This window comes from Bicyclus anynana, chromosome 15, assembly GCF_947172395.1.
Source record: "Bicyclus anynana chromosome 15, ilBicAnyn1.1, whole genome shotgun sequence".
Taxonomy (NCBI): Eukaryota; Metazoa; Arthropoda; class Insecta; order Lepidoptera; family Nymphalidae; genus Bicyclus; species Bicyclus anynana.
Genome location: NC_069097.1, coordinates 13,108,273 through 13,133,910, shown reverse-complemented (window position 1 = coordinate 13,133,910; position 25,638 = coordinate 13,108,273). Strand labels below are relative to the sequence as shown.

The window sequence follows — 25,638 nt, the reverse complement described above, 5'->3', positions numbered from 1 at the left end:
TGCACAATATTAATAACTTCAATTACAAAATCTATAGGTACTTTATACTTGATACTCAATGATTGTTAGCCCAGTGGATATGACTTCTGCCTCCGATTCCGAAGGGTGTGGTTCGAATCCGGTCCGGGGCATGCACCTCCAACTTTTCAGTTGTGAGCATTTTAGGAAATTAAATATCACGTGTCTCAAACGGTGAAGGAAAACATCGTGAGGTAACCTGCATACCTGAGAATTTTTACAATTCTCTGCGTGTGTGAAGTCTGCCAATCCGCATTGGGCCAGCGTGGTGGACTATTGGCCTAACCCCTCTCATTCTGAGAGGAGACTCGAGCTCAGCAGTGAGCCGAACATGGGTAATATACTGGGATAATGATGATACTCAATGATGTTAGAAGAGACAAGAGGTAGATAGGTGACATTTGATGTTTAAAACTGGCACACAAAATTATTTCAGCGGCGTTGTCAACGGGGCGATGACGGTGCGGCAACTGAGCTGAGGTTTGCTAATTAGCATAGTTTTAACGTGCCACTTTCGGTATAACCTATCTACCTCTTTTTTCTTCTAAAATAATTAATAATTGCAGATTGGTTCCATTTAATCGCCTATCATCAAGTTTAAAAAGATATGACAAATATTTTTTATGAAACAGAAATACTAAATATGAAACAGAAATCTATACTTATAATAAATCTGTAGAGAGGTCAATTCTGTACATGAAATATATTTCTAAAATAACTATCAGGGGGTGATTAGTGATCGATACTGATGCCAAAAATGCAATCAGTAAAATTTTTATCTGTCTGTCTGTCTGTCTGTATGTTCTTTATAGAAACAAAAACTACTGGACGGATTTAAACGAAACTTGGTACAATTATTCAACATACTTCTGGGCAGGTTATAGTATACTTTTCATTACGCTACGATCAATAGGAGCAGAGCCGTGAAGAGAAATGTTGAGAAAACGGGAGAAGTTACTCAACTATTTAAGCTTCCGTCGCGTGTACAGCCTTAATGGTTAAAGCTACATAGAAATCATGTATAACGGAAATGTTTTCCTTAAAATTATTTATAAAAACACAACAGCATATATATGTCTATCTTTTATGGTTGACTCACAATAACACGTGTAACTCCCGATAGCTTAGCAGTTCGGAGCTTTCTAATTATATTTGTCCACTCTTATGTTCATAACACTCATCACTCATCCCAAATAAGAAAGTTAACATTATTACCTATTCAATAAAAAAAGAATCATAAAAATCGCTAAAGAAACACCAAAGTTATACATGAAAAACGCTAAGCCATCGCGCGTGAAATTCATGCTTTAAGGATTATTTTTGTGTAACGGTTGCCGCGCTCGACGCGACTCGCGGTGGGAGGAATAAATAAAGAAGTGCAGCCTTAATGAGTAGGGTAGGGGTATGGTAGGGTAGGGTAGGGGTAGGGCAGGGGTAGGGTAGGGTAGGGTAGGGGTAGGGTAGCGGTAGGGTAGGGGTAGGGTTGGGATAGGGTAGGGTAGGGGTAGGGTAGAGGTAGGTTAGGGTAGGGTAGGATAGGGGTTCCTAGGGGGGGATAGTTAGTTGAAAGTTTACAACGACTTTCACGCGGACGAAGTCGCGGGCGTCCGCTAGTACTAAATATTAAAGCAACTTTTACTAATCTTGTATTACTCTCAGGGTGTTTTTTTTAATTAATTATGGTTGATGTACACTGCACGAATACCGGTCCCTCAGAGGATTAGCGTTGCGGTAGGTCAGGCTATCCAATTTACACTGTATTTTTTTTTTAAGGTACACCGCCCAAATTGATATTATTTTTACCAGACAACGTGAAAGAATCTGTTGGTGCATTAGCGATTTTTTTTAGTTTAGACTTGTAGAGTGGATATAAAGATTTTAGGAATAAGAATGGTACTTAATGAAGAGTAGAGTCAAAGTCAAAAGAAGTCCTGTAGGCAGGAGAGGGGATATAGACTCCGCGCCACGAAACAAGTCAGCGCGGCGCTATATTAATGGCTCTTTGTTTTATGGTAATGGCGGACTTTTTGTCATCTGTGTGTGATGTGTGGGTATTCTTCGGCCCGTATGAACGAGGTGGGGGTACGGGCCTCGAGGCAATGTATCTTTGCCCGGGTGCATTGCTGGGACTCTTGCTCCCCCAGTGATCTCTTCCAACCCCTCCCGGGGTTGAGGTCATAAGCCTAAGGGTTTGGTGCTCCTTCAGCTTGCGTGGCCTCGAGCGGACTGCGATTTCTCGTTTTCCTGCGTCGGGGCAGCATCAGGTTCAGTTCTCAGACCAATTATAGAAGGACCTGTATCGCACTCATAGTCACGAACAAAATTGTCTGTCATTTTCTGAGGAAAACGAGCTTAGATTTTGTATATATCTTAAACTAAACTAGAAGTTTTTGCCCGTTTTTTACACAATTCAATTACATAAAAAAGTATTTTTACGGAGCTCTTTAACGGACGAACACGATTACAACTACTTAACATCGATTCTATAGAGACAGTTTTTATCGCATTAGATCGTTGATCATATACTTTGACAGAAAAGTAACGTCTAGCGAGGCAGGTCCTATACAATAATTGGTCTGAGGGTTCAGTTAGAGAAGTGCCGAAGTAGGCATCACTGCTTGGATGACCGCCACTGGTCCTTGGCTCTGTAGGTATGTTGTGAGCCAATCAGCGCTTTCACGATTACCCGAACGACGGCTGTCAGACATTTGTGTAAGGCGCTGTCAATTTTAGTTCAGGTTGTAGCCGCGGGACTTCTTTCGTGACACGGAGTCTAGAATTTAGCCTGCTGCTCCAATGCAGGTTGGCGGACTTTAAGATGATACTATTAATGCTAAATCCTTTGACTAAAGACTACATAAATAAATATAGAATCCCCTCCTTTTAGGAAGTCATCTAAAAAATTTAACTTAATTTTCGAATTCCAACAAAAAACCGTCGAGTCTTCCTTAACATTATCGTAAATACTTTTAAAGGCAACACAATAAAGTAAGACAATCAAAGTAAAAATAAAGAAAGCCAATAAAGATACAATTTTTATCACTTTCACGATCACAAAGTTTTTATACTTTTTTGTTGTTCAAACTTTTTTACAAGATTATATTTATGCTTTTTAAATTTAAAGATAAAAAGCGTAGGCCTTAAAGAGTTCTCGATTAATCGATCGATTAGGGTAAGAATCGGATATTATCGATATTTGAGTGAGGTCATCGAGTATAATAGAGGTGGCAGGGAAATAGACGTGAAATCGATTAGTTGTGGCGAACGGGGCCCGCACCGTGCAAGCGCGCCCGTGTACACCGAATTATCTCGGATTATACAGTATGATGATTTTTTTCAGATAAATGCGTATGTTTATCTATGTATGTCCAAATAAGAGATGGTTGGAGTGTGTGAAAGAGGACATGTATGTAAAGAGAGTGGATGATGAGTTGGCGGGTAATAGAGGGGAATGGAGGAGATTGACATATTTTGCCGATCCCACTAAAGTGGGATAAGGTACAGGAGATGAAATACGTATGTTTATCTATTCCTTTTTTTTTTCAAAATTCAAAACTTTACATAATAATCTGTAATATTATAAGGACAATTATAAAGGCTTGACATTTATCATATTTCATTTATCTAAAACATTCTATAAAGAATAATGCTAGATGAGTTGTAACTAGTAACTTTGTTCGAGAATGTCGTTGGAAATAAAATGTTTCTTCTTATTATTTTATTATGTACACTAGCGGACGCCGGTGACTTTGTACGCGTAAAATTCTGTTTTTTGACAAATTACGCGGAAACTATATAGTTTTTCGGGAACAAAGCGGCCTATAAGTTGCTCCATAACCTCCTCTATCTTCTCTGTGTATGAAACGAGGGTTTCACTGGAAAGTCCCGTTTATATCGGTTCAGCCTTTTCCGAGATTAGCCCGGTCAAACAGACAGACAGACAAAAATGTTATATAAGGTTGATGGACTTTGTAATCACTTTAATAAACACAGTTATCTTGCAATCACAAACAGACATTTTAATTGTATTTATTAATTAACAAAATTCCACGCGGACAAAGTCGCGGGCGACCGCTAGATATTGAAATAAAACAAAAATCGATCTTTCGCAAACCGCTTCTTTTCTGTTGATTAAAAACAAACCAAGTCCCAAAAAATAAATAATGCCATATAAACATCAAACAATGAAACACTCTTTTGTACTACGACATGAAAATATTTCTATTTCTACTATTAATGTTAACTAATAGGTACAGTTTTATCTGCAGATCTAGCATATACCATTGACACACGTAATCAGATCCCAAAGCGCAGCGCGTTTTACCTTTCAGTTTTCAATCAAAACCGTTGGTGATTCGGCGGCGAGTCGACTTACATGTGTCTCTCACGGCTACGTTCAAAATAATTTGAAATAATCTCGATTTCAACACAATTTATGTGTGAAAAAGGATCCAAGTGCGACACTAACAATTTTGAACACCTATTTAGCGTAGTTTTGAGTTTTATTTTATTGGCGTTCTTTTCAAATCCAGCTGAATCAATTAGGATTGGAGGATATTTTCTAATTTGGCTCGGGCTTGGTCAGTTTGTCCACATCTGATCAACAAATTTTATTGATCAGATGTGGCCTAACTGTACAAATTACTTCCAAAAGTTATTGCCAAGCGATACAATCTTCAGGTATGATCATAAAATCTTACGAGATTCTACTTAAGAAGAAAGTAAGAAAGAAAGAAAGAAAAATATTTTTATTTGGTCAGTAATAAAATACAATAAGTAATAAAAAGTATGGGTATAATTAATTTGTACCTCTTCCAAGTAACCCCGTTGCCATCTTTATCATTATGTAAAAATATACAAATATGCAAATTTTTTTGTAACTAAAAAGGGTTTTTACGTCAAAATACAATTTTAAAGATGTATTTTAATAACATTACGTTAAACGTTTTTAATTTACATTTAAAATTGGTAAATTACTCATTGCTAAATCAAGCTTCCAAAACAAACCTCTTACTCAAACTTGGCTGTTCCACTGCCGTGTGTCTTTTGCTATGATTCTCCAATTCCACTACGAAGGAATAAGAGCACAGGTTGCATTCCGGTGCGTAATTGAGTTCTCACCATCACAGAAATTGGTGATAAGACTTGCTACATTACACATTATTTTTGTTTTGGCCATGTTCATTTTCAGGCCCACCTGTTGAGAAACTATGCTGAGGTCATTGAGCAATATTAAGTATAGATAACATTTATTATCATCATCATTAAAGCTCACTATTGAGCAGGAGTCTCCTCTTAGAATGAGAGTGTTTAGCCTAAAAGTCAACGCTGTCCCAAAGCGGATTGGCAGACTTACACACGCAGAGAATTAAGAAAATTCTCAGGTGTACCTCTACTACAAATAATACTAAAAGACTAAGCTTTCGTTTGCATAGCGACAGTCAACTTTGTGTTGTTTTTTTTTTCATTTTTAATCAACGACCCAAATCTGACCTTGTATCTTATGCGGGTTTAATCCAAAAAGGCTCTGTAACCCAATAAACTGTACCCCCGGGCCAAGAAAAGCGGACCCGATGCCGGTGTCAAGTTTCCCTATCCATTATTATGGTGAGACAGCTTTTATTTGTTTTAGCCCATCGATGATTTATTAAACAGATATCAAACAGTATTAGGAAGATATTTTATAAACAGAAATGTATGAATTATTTGATTAAAGTCTAAACTCTATATTTATATACATTTGTAATGTTTTGTGGAGGTTCGATTACAAAATCCGAGGGCGTAGGTTCGAATCCGGTCCGGGGCATGCACCTCTAACTTTTGAGTTACGTGCATTTTATGAAATTAAATATCACGTGTCTCAAACGGTGAAGGAAACACATATTGAAGAAACCTGCATACCTGATAAGTTTTTTTTTTATTCTGTGTGTGTGTGTGATGGGTTGTTATTGATGATGATGATGATAATATGAGGATTAACACTGTACACATCCCCTGTGTACAGTGTTAATCCTCATATTATTCAGATTCAGGTTTTCAGATCCTATAGGCCCTTGTTTCGTCAACTATTACTAGAAAACAACACACTTTTGGTACATAATCATTTTCAGGTAAATACTAATAGGGTAGTTGATTCTTATCAAATTTAATATAAAAAATATTAATTTCGCATAGTACATGAAATGAAGTAAGGATATTAATTAATAAAAGTTAAGGATTTCTTAAAAAACTTATTTTAAAAATCATGTATTTTTTAAATTTTCCAAACGTCAAATACACTGTTTTCCATTTTGTGACGTCACAATGTTACTTGGTGACTTAACGTCAAACTAATTGTTTAATAATATTTTTGTGAAATGCTCCATTAGTGACATCATGAAATAGTTGAAATATAGACCATCATGACTGACAGGCGTTTTGGCTCGTTTTGTCGAAAACATAATATTTAAAAACTAAAAATTTCATGTCATCACGTCTCAAAAAAATATGAAAAAAATCTAGTAGTATGATATTGAACTATTTAACACCATTAAAAAGTGTCAAGTATCCTATTAATGAAACTGCTTACTATGTAATAAAGTCTATCCTTTGAAAGCTTTTTGACAACCTCCGTGGCGCAGTGGTATGCGCAGTGGATTTACAAGATGAAGTTCCTGGGTTCGATCACCGGCTGGACAGATTGGGGTTTTCTTAATTCGAAAAGGAGGTTTCGGCCGTGGTTAGTTACCACCGTAACGAAAAAGATGTACCGCCAAGCGATTAAGCGTTCCGGTATGATGTCGTGTAGAAACAGACACCTCCTAACAAGATGGTCCGCTTCCTATTTCCATCTTAGATTACATCATCACTTACCATCAGGTGAGATTGTAGTCAAGGGCTAACTTGAAAAGAATAAAAAAAGCTTCAAATCAAAAGCTCAAATCTGTATGATGAGCTTAGTCAAGATTAGATCAGAAGATAAGATATCTAATAATAATGCCAATATAAATTACATAATAATTAGTCAGGAAAGACTCTAACAGATCGCAATATATCATCCATAACTCCTCGAGGCAGGAACTGACCAAGCATAAAGGTGTATCCACAAACAGGAAAAAAGAAAACAGTTTATTTTCTCAATAAAAGTCTCTTCAATAAAACCACCGAACCACCGAATAAATACCACAGAATAAACCACCCAGAGATCTGGAAAACATCCATCCATCACACAAATATTTTTCCAGCACAGGAAAGCGTGAAATTCAGTTTTTCATAAATCCCGCGGGAACTACGTATTTTCCGCGAAAAAAGTAACCTTTATAGAACTCAATAATCTTTTCTATCTACCAGTGGAAGTCCTGTTTAAATCAGTTCAGCCGTTTCATAGATTAGCCATGTCAAACCGACAGACAAAAAATTTAAAAAGCTTGATTGGGTTTTAGTGTCGTGTAAGTAACTATAAGCTCTTGAAAAAGCACAGTTATCTTGAAATCACAGACAATCACTTCAATTTTATTTATATGTACTGATTAGAAATCAATTTAATAATAATAATCGACCAATAAGCATAACCCCTAACATCACTATGAGAATTAAATGCAAATCAACCTTTGTACGGGGCAGGCGGAAACATAAAGAGAAAGCTTCCATACAGCACTATTTTACTGTAATTAATAACCGGTTCGCAATATTATGAACAAATTGCATGAAATAAAGTAAACGCTATATTTGTAGACCAAGAGACAGCTGTCTTGATATGTCATGGTAAAATTATTATTTTCATTTAACTATGATCTAATAACATAATAATCTAATAAAATAATGTGACCCGCGAATGCCTCTTAGACTTAAAATATACAAAACGGTTGTAAGACCTGTCGTGCTGTATGGATCAGAATGTTGGGCGGTGAAAGGGACGGATAGTAAACGAATGCATGTGAACGAAATGCGTTTGAGATCGATGTGTGGTGTGACAAGAATAGATAAAGTAAGGAATGAGTATATAAGAGGAAGTCTGAAGGTGGCGCCAGTGACAGAAAAATTGAGGAGTAGAAGGTTAGCTTGGTATGGACGTGTAATGCGTAGAGAGGAAAGTCATATTACTTGAAAAATGTTGAATGTGCAAGTGAAAGGACATAAGAGGAGAGGAAGGCCAAAAAAGAGATGGTTGGATTGTGTGAAAGAGGACATGTGTGTAAAAGGAGTGGATGATGAGTTGACGTTAATAGAGACGAATTGAAAATATTGACATATTTTTCCGACCCCATAAGTGGGATAAGGGTAAGGAGATGAAATGATCTAATTAAATTAGTAATTTTTTGAAAATATAACCATAACTGACTCGAGGAATACCTAAATGCAAAGCTGAAAGCATTTTCAATTAAAAGATAACGTAATGCTTAAAATCAAAAATCATAAAGTTGTCATACAAATTCCTTACCACTACAACCTTTCATAGACTTCTGAGTTTGAGTCTGAGTTTATTCTTTAGCATTGCAACTTTTCCTAGATAAGGTAACCCTTTCGATGGTCTCCGTGACTATACGCAATCCGTTTTACTAACGACATCCGGCGGTAATTAACCGACCCCCCTTCCCCTCTGACTTTCTGCCGTGAAGATGCGACGGTAGATTGGCCTCTATCATTTGTCAATACAGCGCAGCTAAAATACAGCTACCGTGAGCGATAAGGCTGTATCGCTAATATGAGTGCATTCAAATTGCGTTTATTGTGCTGGCGGATGTATGGCCTGTTTGTTAGCGGGTTTTGACGGACGTGGGCGTAATTAGGTAGCTATTATAACGGGGATTTGACTGCTCGGTTAAAATTAAACCAATATAGAAAATATCATACTTTTAAAGCTTTTTTCTGACATAGTCAGGAATCATTTGTCCGGGGAAGTTCCACCATGCTTATTTCTATCGCCAAGAACCATTGCTGTGTACCGGTCTAAAGAGCATGGTTGTCGAATGTTTACGCCTCAGGTTGATGAGTACAAGATAGCACTTTTCTTTTATGCCTTGCTAAGTGTTGCACTGTTTATGTCTGTTTATGTCCATCAGCCATCATCCCAATAGTGAGGGGTCGACCAACACTACGCTTTTCGGTATGGGATTGCCATTTACCTGGAGAGGTGATTCCTTGAGTTGATGATTCCAATATCCATCGGCTCTTTTATCTTAAAATATGTACATAAATGTAATATATGTTTGTACGAAAGTCCTTCATTTTTCATGCTTCTACCTTGAAATTTGGCAGGGAGTTATATAAGTCACTAGTAGACACCGCACGGTTTCACCCGCGTGGTTTCCGTTCCCGTAAGAATACAATAAAATAGCCTTCCTCAATAAATGGGCTATCTAACACTGAAATAATTTTTCAAATTGGACCAATAGTTCCAGAGATTAGCGCGTTCAATCAAACAAACAAACAAACCTGTTTTACCTCCTGTTATTTATGCGTGAATATAAATAACAGGTGGTAAAACAGAGGTAAAATCTTACATCGAATTTCACGCGGACGAAGTCGCGGTCGTACGTACGTTAGTATGCATATAGTTAAATGACATAGTTTATGGTTCTTTCAATTCTGAGTATTGTAGACATGACTCCTGATAAAATCCCAACCTCAAAGGGTCCACATTTTCCATCCAATCCAATACATGCCCATCTTAGCTAATACTTTTTGTCTTTCATCAGCTGGTTGTGTTGATGAACAGCCTCTCAATCCTTACCCATCCTTGTTGCTAGTTACTGTCAGCTTTATTTTATACTTTTATATAAAACAAGCGGACGCCCGCGACTTCGTCCGCGTGTTATACAGTTTTTCATAAATCCCGCGGGAACCATCGATTTTTCCGGGATGAAAAGTAACCTATGTGTTAATCCAGAATAATATCTATTTCCATTCCAAATTTCAACCAAATTGCTACAGTAGCCGCAGCGTGAAAGAGGAACAAACATACTTACACACACACGAACTTTCGCCTTTACAATATTAGTATGATAGTGTGATGTCATAGTGTGATATTGGAATTTAAATCCCGCGTGCAATCATACCGCGCCCTTACCCGCACGAAAAGGACGTGTGAGGTCATTCATCATTATTATATCGGACATGCTCGCGAGCGATGACCTGATTTTTTGCCAACCAACACGAATTTATTTCGCTCACATAAATTATATAAAATAAACCTTACGACTATGATTTTAAGGTTTAATTTTTATTTGAAATAATCGTGAATTTTGTTATAATTTTTCATCGCATTCAACGTTGTAAATGTGCAACTTTTATCATGAACCTTCAAAACTTATACTAATGCATTTTTGACTTCATTTTAACTATACTTTGTATCCTCTGCCAAATTCATTGGTTCATCGGTTAGTTTGTTTGGCTTTTGATAATGAGGTGTGAGGTGCCAATCCAACCAACAAAAATGTCTTGCATTGTCATCATTATTAGTATATTTTATAGATAGCTTTATGTATAGCACTAGGCTAGAGGAAATATGGAGTTTTGCTCCACCAGTCTACTCCAATACGGGTTGGTGGGCTAAGGGTGATAATGTAAAATTCTTTAACGACCACTATAGAACGGGATTGACGGCTTATCTTCGATAAACGGTGACACGCCACTAACTTTGCAATTTGAAGAGATTTTTTTCTGGAAAGGGTATTTTTCAGAAATTTATGACCAGGTATAAGTACAGTAGTTCGACATTATTTTGTAAAAGTAATATGCAGAAAAGAACAGTGGGGAAGAATCGCACAGTCATTGCTCATGGCGACGTACACACACCGTACACACTACTGCATATAGACTGTATATGTATATATATACCATATGTGGTGGTGGTGGTGGTGGCGACGCGTTGCCACGCCAGAAATCGGTTTTACATGCGTCTATAGATGACGGCTTGACGACTTCCGTGGCGCAGTGGTATGCGTGGTATATTTACAAGACGGAGGTCCTGGGTTCAATCCCCAGCTGCGCCGATTGAGGTTTTCTTAATTGGTCCAGGTCTGACTGGTGGGAGGTTTCGGCTGTGGCTAGTTACCACCCTACCGGCAAAGACGTACCGCCAAGCGATTTAGCGTTCCAGTACGGATGCCGTGTAGAAACCGAAAGGAGTGTGGATTTTCATCCTCCTCCTAACAAGTTAGCTAACATGTAAAGAATTGAAAAAAAAAAAGATGTTTCAAATCAAAAGTGCAAGATTCCCATGGGATTTGTAAAAGTATTTCACACGAACGAAGTCGCGGGCATCCGCTTGTCGTTAAAAAGGCAAAATTTCCAACCCGTCAACAAGCACGTTTGACCGGTCCGATCAATACCAAGTGTTCCAAATCTATTTGCAAACACTAGTAAAGCCGGGCTTGCGCTTATCAATCACTCTGTATAGACGCACTCAATAACCGCGGATTACTGCGTCGACGTCCAGAGTACTGGGCCTAAGTGGTCTTTAATACCTCTCATTGGTTTTAAACTGGCCCTTAATGGATTGCACTTTTATGATCGGGATATAAACCCTGATTGATGGTCCGATTGAGGGTTATTTCGAATTTTTTCGTGTACCCGCCGATTGTTTAATTGGGCCTTTAAATGATCGTTTACATTGCATTAAGCGTTGTGTTTTGTGTAATTTATGGCGTTTGTAAACAGGGGTTTGGTGTTTTTTTCGTTCTTTTTAATTTTTTTTTTATTCTTTACAAATTAGTCTTGACTACAATCTCACCTGATGGTAAGTGATGATGCAATCTCAGTTGTAAACGGGCTAACTTGTTAGGAGGTGGATGAAAACCCACACTCCTTTTGGTTTCTACACTTCATCGTACCGGAACGCTAAATAGCATGGCGGTACGTCTTTGCCGGTTGGGTGGTAACTAGCAACAAAGGGGTGTGGATTTTCATCCTCCTCCTAACAAGTTAGCCCGCCTCCATCCCAGATTGAATAATCACTTACAATCAGGTGAGATTGTAGTCAAGAGCTAACATGTAATGAAAAAAAAATTGTCACATTATAAAAATAATATGGAAAATAATCTTTTAAAAAAAATAAAAAAAAAACAAAAAACAATCTATTATTGTTTGATAAATAACAAACAGACACATTCTCATTTACATAAATATATACTGAACGATTCACACTACAACATAGATACAGCAAAAACATCAAACGCATCGCTATTACGCAAATAAACTCTCTTATTTCCAACGAACAGATATAAATCTTAAAAAGTTGAAACACAAAAAAGTCGGTCTACCAGTCCACAGCACTCTCGCATTGGTAATAGAGTACGTTTACGAAAGTACCGAATCGACAAGTTTACATATACGTACCAATTACTTTGATTTAATGTAAATATAGACGCATCACCATCACAATAGTGTAGTTAACTCTTATCTTTAATATAAACAATATTAATTTCGTGTAGTACATGGAATAAGGGTCTGAAATATATCGATAATAATCACACTAATATTATAAAGGCGAATGTTTGTGTGTAAGTGTGTATGTTTGTTCCCACCTTACGCTGCGGCTACAGAAGCGATTTGGCTGAAATTTGGAAAGGAACTAGATTTTACTTAGGATTACCACATAGGCTACTTTCGGCCCGGAAAAGGCCATGGTTCCCGCGGGATTAGTTGAAATAAACACCATGGCCGATAGGCGTTTCGACTCATATTATAAAAAAAAAAATTAAAAATTAAAATTTTCATGTCCCAAAAATATTATATTTTTTCGATCAAGTAAAACGCTAATGAACAATTTAATTGTAGTTGTGTTTGATCGCGCTAATAAGCGTTAGATAGCCCATTTATCGAATAAGGCTATAGACTAAATATTATCGCCGTATTCCTACGAGAACGAAAACCACGCGGGTGAAACCGCGCGGCATCAGCAAGTATAAGATAAAGGATATTGGAAGGAAGGAAGAAGAAGTAAGGAACAAAATAAAGGATTGTTTCTAAATGTTTCAAATAAATTAGATTTAGTTTAGCTATTTATTCTTATTTCACGTCAAGAGCATAAACTAGTCGACAATAATTATAATCCGCAAGTCAATAAACACATCAAGGCATATACACTCGTAGAAACCATTAATATACCCACAAATACTAATTAAGTGCTTGATAATGCCATATACTCGCCATAATGCCATGTAATAGCCAATATGGAACGTGTGCAACGCATCTATACCTATAAAACATCTCAGATCAGTAAGCGTATCTAAACAAAGGCCTTAGCAACTTTTTCATAATGAGTAGAGACAGTTTCCATGGAAGATTTCTCATGCGACGATGCATAAAATGTCAGTGCACAACACTGCAAGCCATTAATTACCTATGCCCATATACGGGCCCCAGAGCTTCTCTACTTCAAGAAGTGACCACTATGAAAACCGCAAGCGACAGCATACAAACAAATTCCAACTTTATTTTCAACCACATACAGTTAAAATTTTGATGAAATTGAATCTAATACAAGAGGTATACACGGATGACCGCCGTGGGAAAAGATGTGTGACACGCGAATGGTCTTTGCAACTAAAGTGCATTCAAAATTGTATTCTACTGATTTCTTTATAAGGTTTGTTTTAATTCACGAAATGCGAGGTTCTTTGGACAATCGAAGGGAAAGTGTTGTTTGATCGCAACTCACAATTTTGAAACCGCAGCCGCGCCCTAAAATTTCTTGACATCGCAGCAAATTCTAATTGTTGATGGCTTTGATTGTTTTATTGATTGTTATTGTTGAGGGGAAACTCAAAGGTCAAAAACAGAAGGTGCTATCAAGATGTAACTAAGAGAAACTGGTGGGAAAGGAGAAATTGATGGATTAAAATTAGAAACGATTTTCTCTGGCAGAACATATTGGCTAATAAGATGTTGTTCTTTTGACTCGAGTCATTTTAGAAATTCCTGATTTCTAAACTGTATCAGATGTATTTCCTTGTCCTGATTCACTGCAAAGGTAAAGAACTCCCTCCTTAATCTGCTGTCTGAGGCACGGGGGTATAGGCCACCAACTTTCCAACTTCCATTTATAAACTTATACTGATTTCTTGGACGAAATAAAAGCTTGATATTTTATACCCGCTTGGTCGCTAACTATGGGCATTATTAGAAGGCTCAAAGTTACTCAGCGGGCGATGGAGCAAGAGCTATGCTTGGAGTTTCTCTGCGTGATCGAATCAGAAATGAGGAGATCCGCAGACGAACCAAAGTCACTGACATAGCTCAGTGAATCGCGAAGCTGAAGTGGCAATGGGCAGGTCACATAGTTCGAAGAGCTGATGGACGTTGGGGACCCAAGGTGCTGGAATGTCGACCCCGTACCGGAAAGCGCAGTGTTGGTCAACCCCCCACTAGGTGGACCGAAGGCATCAAGCGGGTTGCAGGGAGCCGCTGGATGCTGGCGGCTCGAGACCGTTTTGTGTGGAAGTCCATGCAAGAGGCCTATGTCAAGCAGAGGACGTCCATCGGCTGATAATGATGATGATGATGACGATGATTTTATGCCCGACCCAAGACCCGTAGCCACAAGACTAACAGCACTTGGCACATTAATTAAAGAAGCAGTTAAAGAATAACTTTTCATTAAAAAATAGGTATTCAAATATATATTTATTGTAACATGTACAGAACTATTGTTCCAAGAAATTCGACAAAGACTCGAAATAACAATTCACGATCAGATAGCTATATCGTGTAAAACATCGAAAAGAAATGTTTTTTGTGTATACCAGGGTAAACAAATAAACGTAGGCACACTTAGATGGGCAACATTGTTTCTATGAACGCCATGATGACAGACGAATCCGAGAAACTCGAGATCGTGTACATCGCCGCGAGCCTAAATAATAAAGCTTTGTGTACACTAATGCGATGTATTCATGGTTGCGTTGTATTGCGTTTGCGTCGATTCAACTTTTTCAATGAAAACAGGAAGCTTTTCAATATTTTCGCTACGATACCATTCCAAAGAAAGCTGTGATAGCCCTGTGGAGTATCCTCTGTGTGACATCTGCTTCCAATTTCGGAGGGTGTGGGTTCGAATCCAGTCCGGGGCATGCACCTCCAACTTTCAGTTGTGTACATTTTGAGAACTTAAATGTCACACACTAAAGAATTTTCTCAATTCTCTGCGTGTGTCAAGTCTGCCAGTCCGCATATTCAATTTTTATCATAATTATATCAGGAACAATTCTATTAATCAATAACTTAATATTAATTTGATTATACCACTAAAGACTGCATCCAACGGAAAGACTATATTATTTATACTCATTATAATAATGAAAAAGAAATTGGCACCATATAAGCATCTACCTTTTTTTTAACGTGGAAAGATCCTAATGGATACGTACTCATCATAGGAAAGCGAGCAGGCATCTAAAATAAAAATCATTTAATTTATCACCTGTACATTCCAGGTTTACAACGTTTTATCCTAATTACATAATATTTTGTTTTTTTTTTTTAATTTCAAAGTAGTCTTCATTTTTGTTGTTTTGTGTAGTGTAGCAATTCTTATCAGACAAAGGACGCAATTGATGCAATGGTGTGCCCTACGCCTTACACAAGCGGCGTTTCCAAGAAACAATCACAGGGACATACACATTACGATTTACATCTGGTTCTATGAAGGCCCACTTTGTGGCAGAGGGAAAATACGCTTCGGTAATTGGCATCTTCTAACGGATTTCGTACGTAACTGCTGCTTTACGCTCATAACTGAAGGTAGTTAACTAAATAAGTTGTTACGACTCTAACTACCCCGCCCTGATAGTGCCCTTAGGGGACGAGACCTCTTTTATAACACAATATTTAAGTCGATATTAGACCTGACAAACCCTTAATTTAATTTTAACACTGTGTTAAAGTCAAGTTATTATCAGCTTATTTTAACTGCTTACTACATGGCTACGTCTCCCATAAAGCAGAGGAGAGATGGCGCTCAAACCCATCATGATGCTTCAATGCGGTTTGGCGGGTCTAGTGTGATGTTTGATTTTGTGGCGACCACTATCAGAGAGACCATCTGTAGGGAGTCAAGAAGGCGGCCCGGGAACATGCGAAGAGCAAGTACCGGCTTAATGGCGGATTGATGACCTTTTTAATGCAGTAGTCGATTTGATGTTTGCTGTCAATTGTCATGTCATAGTTACTTTAAGGGCCCCATCTTGATAAAACTCAAAAACTTGGGTTTTAATTTTATTTAGTTACATTTATTCGCTTATTTAGATTTTAATAACATCCTTGTATTTTTTAAATTTTAATGATACGGGGTACAAGAGTACCTGAAATGGACCATCTCCTTTCTATGATAGTCAGAAAGCCACGCGAACAGACATATTGTATACATATTGTAAGTATTTGTAGGTATAGACATCAGTCTAAATGTAAATATCTAAGCATTTTCGAATCTCCTGTTACTATTGAATATTTAAAGAAGGAAAACCCAAGTCTTATTTCCATAATCTCAACTGGACCTACGAGGTAATTATAATTTAAATAAATAACATTTTGGTGTTTCATTATTAATAGTCATTCTGATTTCATAATTCATCAACAATCATTATAATATGTTTGTACCGTTAGCAATATAAAAGTTGATACAAAAAATGACGTTTAATACAAAATTTATACACATTCAACCGTTGCCATAATAGCAGGCTTTATATGGTATACGACGTTTCTCTTTACGTTTTTAGTTATAATTTTTCTAGAGCTTTTTCGCTTTAGTGTTTAGCTTTGTAATGCATTGAGACTTTTTTTTAGAATTTAGACTCGAGTTTAATGTGTAATTGAAGAAAATTTAAGCAGATCATTTTGTTTGTATCATTTCATGTGTGTCACTGGTGTGTCTGTTTGGTTTTTAAAAAATATTTATCACAATTCTTCATGTTTAATTAAATCAAAAACTACATACGTTAATGGGAGAGAGATTTTAGCATATTATTAAAAAAGCTTCGAGGGGAATTTTTGGTAAGTAGGTTTTTTTAGTAACCGATTTAAAAAAAGTAAGAGGTTCTTTTGACGCGTATGTTTTTTATGTTTTTTATGCGTATGTCATTTGAACATTATTTTTTTGTTTGATAGAATGTACTTTCAGATTGGTCACATTTATTTTTTATGAAAATCATCGATTCAGTAATTTTGTGTTAAAATCAAAAGTTCTAAAATAAGTGAACGAAATTGCTGGGCACACTAAAAAACAGATAAATAAAATCTTTTAAACAAAAAATTCAACCGACTTCAAAGATTTATTGTTCTAAAAAAGGAAAAATAACATCGCCGGAGGTCATCAAATAATACATTAACAATTCAAAGCAGTTAAATTTTTAAACAGTGTTCAAAAAAATACTCACTGTACATAAGTAGTTCCATAGAATGATAAACACACTACCTTTCCCAATTTTCAACGCAGTCGGTTATAACGTGCAAGGAAACTTAATAATCTTTTAATTATAATGATCGATTTAGTAATAAAAATAGCATCAATGTAATTAAGAAAATAAAAATGCAGATTAAGCCATAAATCTAAACGGTATAATTAATTAGCCTATACAATGAGTTGCCTAATGTTCCGTGCGCCTTTACGATTGAATAAAGACATAAATAACAGTTTCAAATGAATAATGGCACTTTTATTGATGTTAATTGCATTAAACACTAGCCGTGTAACACGGTTTTACACACTTGCATCCTGTACCATACATCAGTAACTACGTTTTATGTTTTTGTTGTTAATAAAACTAGTTTATGAGCCGTGATATTTTTAATTTATTTTATTTAATACACTTTATTTGTACACCACAAAAATAAAAGAAAACAAGCAAAACAGAAACACAAGAAAAAGTAGAATACAAAAGGCGGCCTTATCGCTTAGTAGCGATCTCTTCCAGGCAACCTTAGGCTTAGGAACTTATTAGGACAACTGTAGGTGGTGTGTACGTAATAATATTGTACATATACATACATACAAATAACTACACACTAATACATAAACCATAATACACAAATTATATAATAATTATAAATATCATAAAATAAACTAATATATAAATATATCATTATGTCGTATGATAAATATTCTAATAAAATAAAATATGTAACTAGTGACTAAGATAATATGTCTTAACGGATTTTTTAAACATGTGATAGCCCAATGGATATGACCTCTGCCTCCGATTCCGGAGAGTGTGGGTTCGAATCTAGTCCGCGGCATGCACCTTATGTGTGCATTTTACGAAATTAAATATCACGTGTCTTTAACGGTGAAGGAAAAACATTGTGAGGAAACCTGCACACCAGAGAATTTTCTTAATTCTCTGCGTGTGTGAAGTTTGCCAATCCGCATTGGGCCATCGTGGTGGACTATTGGCCCCCTCTTATTTTGAGAGGAGACTCGAGCTCAGCAGTGAGCCGAATATAGGTTGATAATGCTGATGATGAAAACTGGTTTGATTTAGTAATTATTTTTATCTATTTATATCTCTGAATTTTTGGACGCAAAGGAAATTTTGCGTCTAAAATTCCCCAGTGCCTGAAGACGAATGTCTTCGAGCGGTGCGTGTTGCCAGTGATGACCTACAATGATTCGAGACTTGGTCGCTAACTATGCAGGCCTTATTAGAAGGCTCAAAGTCACTCAGCGGGCGATGGAGCGAGCTACGCTTGGAGTTTCTCTGCGTGATCGAATCAGAAATGAGGAGATTCAAGCCAAAGTCACTGACATAGCTCAGCGAATCGCGAAGCTGATGTGGCAATGGGCAGGGCATGTAGTTCGAAAAGCCGATGGAAGATTAGGTCCCAAGGTGCTGGAATGGCGTCCCGCATCGGAAAGCACAGTGTTGGTCAACTGGTGGATCGAGGACATCGAACGGGTTGCAAGGAGCAGCTGGATGTTGGCGGCTCGAGACCGTTGTGCTTGGAAGTTCATGCAAGAGGCCTATGTGGAAGTCCATCGGCTGATAATGATATATCTTAAACTGTGTCTAGTGACTGACCATGTAACTTAGGATCACGAGGTCCTGGGTTCGAGACCTGGGTATGAAATACTGACTCTTGCTTCCTTCTAAGAAATTTTCAGTAAAAGTTCTTAGTCTTTGCCTCGTGAAGAACGTTAAGTCGTCGATCCCGGTAATTATATATAAAAGTCTGGCTGTGTATATGCCATTAAAGAAAGGCTAATAGTGATGATGATGATGATGATGATGATGATGTTGATGAAGATGATGATGATGATGATGATGATGATGATAGAGGGAAGGACTGCGCGGGTATGAATTTGTGCGCGCGGGGCATGCCCCCCTCCGGATTTGCCCGCGCGGACCATCTGGAGTGTTACGAACGATTTTGGCAAGCAATAGTTATACTATCAAGTTAAAATAAAGAAATGTGTGTCGGCGGTATGAGCATTGAGCACATTGTCTATGCTCATAAATAGTTTGGGGACCTTTGAACTAAACAATGGCCGGCTAACAAAGAAACAAAATTGCTCGATTGTTTAATAACACTGTGAAACTTTATTTCGTAACCTAACTAGTTATTAACACCGGAAACCTCTTAATTTTACCTCAAACACTCTTTTTATACGCACTATAAACATAGCGACGTAATTTGCTTTTCTTCGTTTGTGTAATTTGCAAACCACCCGACCTTAATACCTGCGTAATAGGGATCGAATTCGTATGAGTGAATTTGGTAATGAAATCGCTTTCTGTATTATAAGGGTAACCTCACACTGACAGATAGGGCGTCAATATATTTTTTTTAATTTAATGAAGTCGTAAGGAACTTAACTTTCCAAGAAAGTCTGACAAGGCTTTCCTGACAGGGCCCCATGTATCATGCTAAGCTTATGTATTAGTTTGTAAGTGCATGGATGCTAAGTAAATAAATATCTCAATATCTAAAAAAGCGAAAAGGGATTTTGTGATGAGCAATGCAATAATACAACCTGTATCTAGGCATTAAACTCGGGCTTCGGACATTTCAGTTAGTAGTAGTTTTTGACTATGACTTCCTTTAACCTGCAAGCATCAATTCTTGAATTGGTAGTCAATAACACACTTTGACAAACATTTTAGTACTAATACTATAAGAAAAATCATCATACCTTTGTAGGTATATTTCGTCCTGCTTTCTGCTTCATTTTACTTCATTTTACTCTTCGTGTAATTTTCATTCTGCTCATGCTGTAAAAAAAAGATAATGAATAACTAGAATTTAAATAAAGTAATAATATATACTAATATTATAAAGAGGTAAAATTTGATATTGTTTTTTTTTTGTGCAGGTTATCCCTTAACGACAATCTCACCTGATGGTAAGTGATGATGCAATATTAGATGGAAGCGGGCCAACTCTGGGGGATAAAAATCCACGCCCCTTTCGATTTCTACGCGACATCATACCTTATCGTGTTTGTAACGAACAGGCTGCGAAAGTACTGGACCGATTTTGAAAATTCTTTTACCAATGGAAACCTAAATTATCATCGAGTAACATAGACAACATTTTATCCTCGTATTCCCACGTAAATGGGAATCACGCGTGTAAAACCACTGGGTTCATAAACGTAGCACTGTTCCAGGGCAAAAAGTCTTCAGTCTGCGTTGTCCCTAACAGTTATTTCACGTTTCAATTATAACATTTCGTCACGCAATTTTACTAAAATAATGATCGACGTAAATTATGATACGGGAACGAAATTTCTGTTCCGTTGGATTTAATCACAGACTCGAAAACGAAATTGCCTCTTTTGGGAATAATATGTCTTTGTTTGGGCGACTCGATGCTTTGCAGTGGGCAGGGTTAGGCATTTAAATTATAGGTTCTGATAAAAGCACAGTCGTTTCGTTTGTTATGAAACATAAAAGCAATTTCCTGCCAAATATTTTTAATTCATTAAAAACTTTTTTTTTTATTATTCGTTACAAGTTAGCCCTTGACTACAATGTAAGTGATGATGTAATCTAAGATGTAAGCCGGCTAACTTGTTAGGATGAGGACGAAAATCCACACTCCTGTCTATTTCTACACGACATCGTACCGGAACGCTAAATCGCTTGGCGGTACGTCTTTGTCGGTAGGATGTTAACTAGCAACGGCCAAAGCCGGCCAAGCCACCAGCCAGATCTGGGCCAATTAAGAAAACTTCAATCGGCCCAGCCGGGGATCGAACCCAGGACCTGTAAATCCACCGCGCATACCACTTAGTCAAATATAACATAAAATGGTTGACCGACACGTGTATTATGCAAAAGCATACTGGCTGAACGGATTTGGATTAAATGTGGCACAGAGATAGATTATAGCTTAGAGTTCACTCATTAATAGCATTTATTAAGTTCTATATTAGCGAACGCCCGCGACTTCATCCACCCTTAAACCTCTTTAATCCGGTCCTATCGCAAAATCCGTTCTTAGTGGATACGTACTAACTATAAACTACCTCCCTGCCAAATTTCAGCTTTGTACATCAAGCGGTTTTCAAGATTTCGTGATGAAATTACCTTTCGCATTTATATATATATTAAGATATACTTTTATAATATTTACCTGAATCCAAATATTCCCTAACGGTATCTGAAAAAAAGCAAGAACTACTAAGTCTACTAATACTATTCTTAGTATTAGTAGACTTAGTAGGTCATTTCATCACGAAATCTTGAATGCTGAAATTTGGCAGGGAGGTAGTTTATAGTTAGTAGGTGACTACTAAGAATGGATTTTGCGATAGGGCCGGATTAAAGAGGTTTATACATAGAAATGTATAAGGATTTAAAATTGCCAAAATTTGCAAGCATAACAGACCACTGGGCATAGACCATATGGGCAAAGCATGTGATGCGGTTTGAAAGCAAAACATTACGCATTCTAAGTTTGCACTAGTCAACACTGTCTGTGTCTACTTGTTTATATTAAGACTTAAGTAGCTTTCTTTGTGATTCATCAGTGAGAGATACTAATTACGATACCATCTTAGATAAATGGTCGTGCTAAACCAAGCCAAGATCACTTATTCAAGATCAGTATTAATTAGTAAATGCCTAGAAAATAATGTAAATACAGTGGATAGAATATATTAATTAGAGATCAAAGTTGACGTTGCATTTAAAGAGGTATCCACATTAATTTTACCATGACTCGAACCAGGATTTTAAAGTTAAGCAGATTATAGAACTACTAGCGGACGCCCGCGATTTTGTAAGTGTGGAGTATAGTTTTATACAAATCCCTCGGGAACCATGGATTTTTCCGGGATAAAAAATAGCCTATTTATGTGAATCCAGGCTATAATATATCTCAATACCAAATTCAAGCTAATTCGGTTCTGTAATTGAGGCGTGAAAGAGTAACAAACATTCATATCATCAAAATCATCAGTTTTCGCAAATCTCGGGAAACCATGGAATTTTTCGAGATAAAAAGTGTTAATCCAGAGTAAAATCTATTTCCATTCCGAATACTAGCCAAATTGCTTCAGTAGTAGCGGCGTTAAAGAATAACAAACATCCAAACAAACATCCAAACATACATCCGAACATACATCCAAACATCCATACAAACTTTCGCGTTTATAATATTAGTAGGATGGATCAATGAGGAAATTGAGATTGCCAGTCATTTGAGATCACAATTGCCAGTTGTTTGGGATCAAAGTTGCCATTCATATAAGATCAAAGTTGTCAATTTCACGTGCAAGGTGTAAGGATGTAACATTACGTGTTCCGAAGGCTCGAACCAACAAGTACTCGTACCCGCCAGTATGTCGTAGTCTATAACTGATCAGGATAACTGTAAAAATCATTGGAACGATGATGCAGTTGATTTTACTGCTAGTTGTTTAAGATCAAAATTGCCAGTTATTTGAGATTATACTTGAAATTTCACGTGTAAGGTATGAGGGGGTTAAATTACGTGCAAGAGTCCTAACTTAATTAAACTTAGTCCTAATTTCTTAACTTAATTTAACTTAGTCCTAATTTCAGAATCCGTAGATGAACAAGGTCCTAACTTAATTTAATAGTAAAAGTTATTGGAGCAAAAAGGAAGTTAGTTTTTAATGCCAGTTATTTAAGATCAAAGTTGCCAGTTATTTGAGACCAAAGTTGCCAGTTATTTGAGACCAAAGTTGCCAGTTATTTAAAATTAAAGTTGCCAGTTGTTTAAGATCAAAGTTGACAGTTATTTAAGATCAAAGTTACCAGTTATTTGAGACCAAAGTTGCCAGTTATTGAAGATCAAAGTTGCCAGTTAATTAAGATTGAAGTTGCCAATTATTTAAGATCAAAGTTAACAGTTATTTGAGATCAGAGTTGCCAGCTAATTAAGACCAACATTGCCAGTTATTTGAGATCAAACTTGCCAGTTTTTTGAGATCAAACTTGCCAGTTGTTTGAGATATAATTTGAAAACTGTAAGGAGGTAACATGTGCAAGAGTCCTAACTCCCAGTGGCAGTGCAGCCGTTATCACCTGTCCTTTGCTCGGCGCGAGAGGAAGCTGCGAGTCGTGTGTCTCCGCTAATCGCTATGTAAATACAATGCAATAAATCTGTTGTGAAGACGCAGACGCTTTGAAGGACGGCGCGATCAAATGCTGGGTGAGATGCGGCCGTAAAAAGGAAATGAATAATTAATTTGGAGCCGGTTTGTTGTTTGGTCTAAGATTTTGCCATGTACATACAATAGTTTCATAACGCTTGTTACTGAACATTTATCTATCAATCTAAAGTAAGGGTACTATTACACATGCTCTAAAATAGCATGCTTAAACGTGCTATTAAGTATGCTCCATAGCATGCTTATCATCAGTTTACATTTGCTAGCAATAAGCATGCTATTTTTAAGTATGCTCCTGAATAAGCATGCTCAAAGCAACCATTCTAATTACACATGCTAATTTGTATCTATCGCTCTCTGTCTATAGTATCGTGTTAGACAGGAAGAGATGAAGGTGAAGATAATACAGAATAGCAATGCTGATTGACTAGCATACTCAATAAGCAAACCTGTTCAGACGCGCTAAAAGCACGCCCCCTTCCACCCGCGCAAAAATTAGCATGCTCATAAATAGCAGGATTGTTGATTCTTGAGCAAGCTTGAAATAAGCATGCTCATTATTAGCAATGTTTTGATACACATGCTAATAAGTATCAACTGCTCAATAGTAGCAGTCTTTCGTGCTTGAAGTGAGCATGTGTAATAGTTGCTTTAGCATAACATGTATACACGATATACGAACCCATACAACAACGTCACCCAGGAATGCACTCTGCAACGTGCAATTGCAAAGAAAGACTTTGCAATTGCACGTTGTAGAGTCAACATCTCCTGAGGATGCTCTGGTTTCGGGGTGAAACGTACGTAGTACGTTGTCGCATGTGTTCGTCGGCTTTTCGCGGATAATAGCAAAATAAATAAATTATTATATATTCACGATGATCTTCTCCAAAGTAACGCCTGCTTCTACCCAATAATTAATTAATTAATTATACCCAATAATTAATTAATTAATTATTGGGTAGAAGCAATAATTAATTCATAGTGTTATTTTTTTCTAGTGTAGGTAATACCTATGACTGCCTGTTTTTTTTTTAAATTTCAACACTCTTGTAACACTTTTTGATTTGTAGTGCAATTAGAAATCGATCTAATTCCTGCCCGCGCCTGCGTGTGTCACGATACTACGCACGATAATTATCTTCGATAGCTATACGCATATGACTGAATGGAATTATATAAAAACTAGCGGGCGCCCGCGACTTCGTCCGCCTGAAACTTATTTTTTACAAATCTCTCAGGAACCATGGAATTTCCGGGATGAAAAGTAGCCTATGTGGTAATCCAGAGTAAAATATATTTCCATTCTAAATTTCAGCCAAATTGGTTCTGCGGCGTTAAAAAGTAACAAACTTCCAAACCAACATTGATACAAACATCCATACAAACTTTCGCGTTCATAATATTAGTATCGAGAATTTTTCTAGCCCCCGGAAAAAGGCATTGTATGTTCTTGTGTGTACACCTTTTTGTGTGTATGCAAAATTGCAAGATAATGTGTTTAACAATTGTATGAAAAACCACTATTAGTCGACTTTTTTGGCGCGTATTGTATTGATGATTCGAAATGATTAATCTTGAAAAAAAGTCTTTGACTTTAATTCTATTAAATAGAAACTTAATAATAACTTAAGAAACTGAACAAAGTCAACTGCACAATAACAAAATGATCTACCAATACAGTTAGTGGCAGAGCTTTTAGTGACATTTCTCGTGCGGAGACTTATTTGCTACTGCCATCTTTAAATCAGCCGTCGAAAAAGACAAAAACGCGCATCTTTCATGAAATACACCACGACTAATCTCACAGCCTATACACATGGCGTTTCAACAGTTTTTTCTTACCCGTTCTACATAGTCCATGATTCAACCGTCCATACCAATAACAGTCCCATAACTAACGGGGTTCCATATTAATTGTCTCGTTGGACCACTCGTCAAATAGATTATGTGATTCTGTTGGTTCTAGGTTCGATTTCTAACAGTGGAATTCATAGTCGTTGTCACCTCCGGGGGTCACTCTGCTGCTGAGTGACTAATTTAACCTCTATTTGTTTGAGAAT

At 37.0% G+C, this 25,638-nt stretch overlaps 1 long non-coding RNA gene across 1 annotated transcript in view; it reads right to left on the bottom strand.

The window, feature by feature from the left end:
• Window positions 1–25,638, bottom strand: part of LOC128198794 (uncharacterized) — a 144,867-nt gene that overhangs the window by 50,925 nt on the left and 68,304 nt on the right. Inside the window, exons 2-3 of the long non-coding RNA XR_008251496.1 lie at window positions 20,126–20,204; window positions 19,967–20,039 (exon numbers count right to left, since the gene is read on the bottom strand). This is a non-coding gene — a long non-coding RNA (uncharacterized LOC128198794). The remainder of the gene's footprint in view (window positions 1–19,966; window positions 20,040–20,125; window positions 20,205–25,638) is intronic.